The 4,892-nt window shown below is 35.2% G+C and overlaps 1 long non-coding RNA gene across 2 annotated transcripts; it reads right to left on the minus strand.

Moving 5' to 3' along the window:
• Positions 1 to 1,116: 1,116 nt before the first annotated feature.
• Positions 1,117 to 4,678, minus strand: LOC133829071 (uncharacterized). Of its 2 annotated transcripts, XR_009891502.1 has the most exons (4): positions 4,580 to 4,678; positions 2,677 to 2,746; positions 1,731 to 2,544; positions 1,117 to 1,213 (listed from the first exon to the last, which is right to left on the minus strand). It is a non-coding gene; the product is annotated as an uncharacterized LOC133829071 (long non-coding RNA). The 2 variants fall into 2 exon arrangements; XR_009891503.1 differs by having other exon boundaries at positions 1,117 to 2,544.
• Positions 4,679 to 4,892: the final 214 nt, after the last annotated feature.

The raw sequence follows: 4,892 nt of genomic DNA on the forward strand, positions 1-4,892 counted from the left end.
TCCTGTAACTGGAACGAAATAAGAAATAACCCAAGAACCTTGGAGATAGACTATCGGAATCTGTTGACACAGGTTCCAACTCCCTTCCTGATCTCAGCAAAAGCCTTACCTAGGAACCAAAAAAGGAACAATGTTCCTGTTAAATTATTCTTGTATCTAAAAGAACCTTGTTTGTGTTTATAACAGCTAATATTTGCTTTAAAAAAATACCAGCTCTCCAACAAGTTCGTATAAAGATTCATTGAGTGTTGCATGCATCATGTGACCAATTCTTCTTAGAGACATCATTCAAAGAAAACAATATCCAATTATAAACAGACTATTTTTAAAATGAAACCTATGCAAGTACCTGCAAGAAGCGTAAAGCACAGTACTGGCTGGCTGCAGGACCTTCAAGTTTAGCAATCACCTAAGATATCCAAAGTCAAAATATATTCACCAACTTGCATAATCCCCCCCCCCCCCCCCAATCAGCTATTTTAAGCTGCATTTGCAGCTGGAACTTTTTCATATCCAAAAGTAAAGTTTTTATGAAAATTTAATGATGCGGAAAGTGGATGTGATTATAAACATTGTAAAAACAGCCAAAATAGAAAACTTTTCAGAAATTATGCTTCTCATATATGTAATGATTATAGAACATTATGTACAATTTAGATTTTTATGCTTTGGTCAACAAAAATTCACTCAACTAACAAATAAAATGTACAACTTCTATGGAACTAAGCGGATTTTTTTTATGAAGAATTAGAATTACATACCAATGGCCTAGCCACAAGATAAATTACAAAACTAGAAATAAATTAAATGATAACTAACTGCACTTCCAGTTTAGTCTAGTGCGGAAGACATCAGAAGTTACCGAACGGCTTCACTTCTCTAACAGAAGTTATAGCTAATTTTGAGAAAAAAATTATTCTTACCTGTATGTAGCAAGCTCCAGTTTGGTACCATCTACGTTGGAAGCATTCCTCAAATAACCTGAAAAGTAGAATTACACAGCAGCACATATAAAGAGAAATTAAAGAAATACTCAGTTGATCTTCCGGCAACCGAGAACAAATCTGCCCAATGTCTGCCATCGGTTTTTCAGGCAACACTCACTACTACGTCAAGATACTTCAGAAAATTTCTGATTAATTCACATGTCTTATCTAGAAGAGAGAAAGTTTTGGAATTAGGAACGGTTATCTGATTCTTGTTCACACTTTGCCTGCACGTAAATTACACATGAACAAATACATGAAATTCTAGTGTGATCACACATAGGTAGCATGAACAGTCTTGACAAGTAAATAATTAACAAAGGGCACCAGGAAGTAAATTCCAGATTTCATTCCACAAAAATACCTAGCTAACAAACTAGACATGTTTTGCAGCCAAATTAATTTTCATCAAATATTAATTGATTCTCATACATTTTAACTATTTTTACTAACTGCAGAAATATCACCTGCGCATCTGACAATACCTTAAAACCTGCTCCTTGGATCACTTCATACCTTAACTAGGGTTAAAAGAGGCCTAACAAATAGAAGAGGTTCTAGACTTCAACTATGAAACATTACATAGCAGCACTGACAAAGATAGAGAACTAGGGTAACCACGTTAGCAAAAAGACCCAGTAATGTTTTGCTTAACAAAACTACTATAAACATTACTCCATTTAGATAATGGCCAAAAACAGAACCATTGTACTTTTGAGGTAATTTTATTCTCATTGAATGTACCTGGATATTTCTGCATCAAACACCCTAAAGAGAAGCCACTCCAAACAGTGAGAAAAATGAGGCTTCTCTGCTGATAACGGAACCAGCCTCAAAGCTTCTTTGCGTTTGTCCCTCTGAATACAAAATCAGAATTAAGTACAATATCTTCAAGAAAGATCAGGAATAACAACAAACAAAATTAAAAAGCTGCAAAGCCAACAGAATATAATTTTGGTAACCAGAGGCAATTCATAGACACTTATGCAATAACGCCCCAAACTAAACACATATGCTTGAACCTAATCTAACAAAGGGCTTCAAGTCATATTCCAACCTTGTGGGCTAGTAATTAAGCGCACGAGCTGACATCTTCTTTTCAAATTTCAATAGAAGGTAGACAATATTATATATAGTACAAGAGAATTCCATAATTGGACAGTAAAAGAAACATTGGACCTTCACTTTCATATAAAGGAAAGAGAAAATAGTACCTGAAGAAGATGCCTTAAAAGGCAATAAAAATAATTTCATAACTTACAAAACCTTATTATGTTTCTTTTTTAAAAGAAAAATGATTTTCCATTAAAAATAAAATAAAATAATACTTGAATGAATACAGAAGCCAGCAATTTAGTAGATAGTGACCTCACCTGGAAAGGAACTAAAATTGCACACTAAGGGAAGGGGGAAATTGAAAAATAAGGAAAAAAAAATGCTAACAAAGAAGATAAGCTTTTATTATATGCAAAACCTGTGGCTTCTAGCACCAAAGAATACGTACCTGTAAGAAATCCTCCTGCTTAAAAGGGTCAGCACCCAAAGAAGGATACCAAACCTGTAAAAATAAACTTCCAACCAGAATAAATATCAGACAAGTAAAACAAACAGAATTAAAGCAGAAACTCATTAAGCAAAAAAGTTCTTGCAAAATATCAGAGATAAGATATTGAACTTGATGACTCATTACCTGCATCCCTCTGTGTCCATAATCAAACCAAGATACTTCCTCAATTAAATTAGTTTTGTCCTCTGATCGACTGCAAGTAACCCAAAATAATTCAACAGAATCAGTTAGTTCCCTTTCACGCCCATCATCCAAATCAAGAAGAGAAAGCTCCCCAAATCACAATGAATAGACAGTAAGTGGCATAAAATAAGACAATCACATGGTATTACCCACCCCCACCCCCACCCCCACCCCCATGCCACACACACATCACACATACTGCAAAATGTGGATACAACTAATCCTCACGTTCACCCAAAATAATTTAAGAAATTATTAATTAATTTGAAATTGATCCAGTTCTCTATCAATTTCATGTAAAGAGCTGTAGCTAGAATTTACAAGATAACAATTAAATGTGTGTGCAATGCAATTTACTAACCTCTATATGTTCCAATTATATTCCATGCAGAAAATGGACCCAAGCTACTTTCTTTTTTTCCTCTGAATAACCACTGCAAGAGGCAAATGAGGTGAATTCAGCAAATTCACTCAAATTTCCATCCATATTTTAAACGCATATTTCTAAAAAAAAAAAAAGAAAGAAAGAAAGGAATTTTCTCCCTCCTTTTCCTGCCAGAAACTATTTCAAAGGAAATTTTACATTTGCATACTTACCGAAAGGAAAGGGAAAGGGAAAGGGAAATGAGAGCAGCTAAATTTCTAAAAGGAAGTTCATTAAATTAAAACTGGCTTTCACATGACAGATACATTTCTTAAAAAAAATATTTCTTTTAGTTGTCTTCTTGCATAAAATGAAAGGTACAATTTGTTAACTTCTGTATTGTCTACTCCAATTTATGAACCAAGAACAAAACTCAATGTGAATAAATACGAGCTACTTTCAATAAGACTACATGGCAAAGCCAGAAAAACACATCAATGACAAAGCTAATGAACCTCCTCTTTCTTCTACGGTTTTGTGCAACAGAGATGAGTATGTTATTAACTAATTTTTCTGATAAAACTTATAGCTTTTAGTAAAATACTCTAGCACCTCAGAGTTCTTGCAATTTGTATTTCAATAATATCTCATTCTCCTCCTACTCTCCTCATTGCAGCAGAGTTATAACTTAATAAAAAGCTAAAGCAACTTTGGAGTAAACACAAATACAGATTGCCCCCAGTCATAACTTTCTAAAACGTATAAATAATTTCACTGAAATATAATCTCTAATCTCTTAGTGTGTACACTGACTAAGAGAAACATTGAACAAAACTAATAACCACTACCCAATTCAAATTTTAATCTTTATAGCTGATTAAACTATTCATAAACTTTTTTTTAAAATAAAAGTAAGGCAATAATCTCAATACCAACCTCATCGCCCCAAGAACGAGCTCTCTCTCGCAAGAGTCTAACACTAGCCACCGGGTGCAAAACCAGTAACGCAAGCCAAAATCCAAAGACGACCCAATTCAATAAACCTAATCTCCTCTTGGAAAAGCACCCAAAACCCAAATTTCTCTTGGCCACCATATCAGAATCTGGGTATCCCATCCCCCCCCCCCCCCCTAAAAAAAAATCAACCTAGGACAGTTTGACCTTGGAGCTTAGTCGTTGCAATCGAAAACGAATAATCAAAGACAATAGGAAGAAACCCATTAGAGTAGAAAGCTAAGGTTTAAGATACATGGAAAAGAAAGGAAGATTGAAGCCAAATAGGTTCAGCCAAACAATAACCAAATACACCCATAGAAGCCATCACCCATAAAAAGGAAATGAAAAGGAAGTATGTATAAACCCATCAGTTATTTTAGCTTTATTTAATAAATTAAAAATTCCCAACACCCATCAGTTGGAAACGAAAAGGAAGTATGTACAAACATATATATATATATATAAAGAAATAAAGTAACTTACAGTGAAAAAGATGCTTAGCGAGAGTTTCATGGGGCATAAACTCAGCCACGAGTAACCTCTCATCTCCTTCGCAGAAACACCCAATCAGAGAAAGAGCTCCACTCTGGAGCGTGACTTCGTGAGGCGGAGAAAGAGCTCCACTCTGGAGCGTGTCTTCGTGAGGCAGAGATGAGTTGAGAAGACTTCGTGAGGCGGATAGACGAGACGAGACGAGAGTGAGACTTCGTGAGGCGGAGAGACGAGACGAGAGTGAGAGACGGAGGCTGAGAGAAATTTTTTTGGGTAACTTAGGGATTAAAATTTGGCAGATGAG

This window comes from Humulus lupulus, chromosome 4 (genome assembly GCF_963169125.1).
Source record: "Humulus lupulus chromosome 4, drHumLupu1.1, whole genome shotgun sequence".
Taxonomy (NCBI): Eukaryota; Viridiplantae; Streptophyta; class Magnoliopsida; order Rosales; family Cannabaceae; genus Humulus; species Humulus lupulus.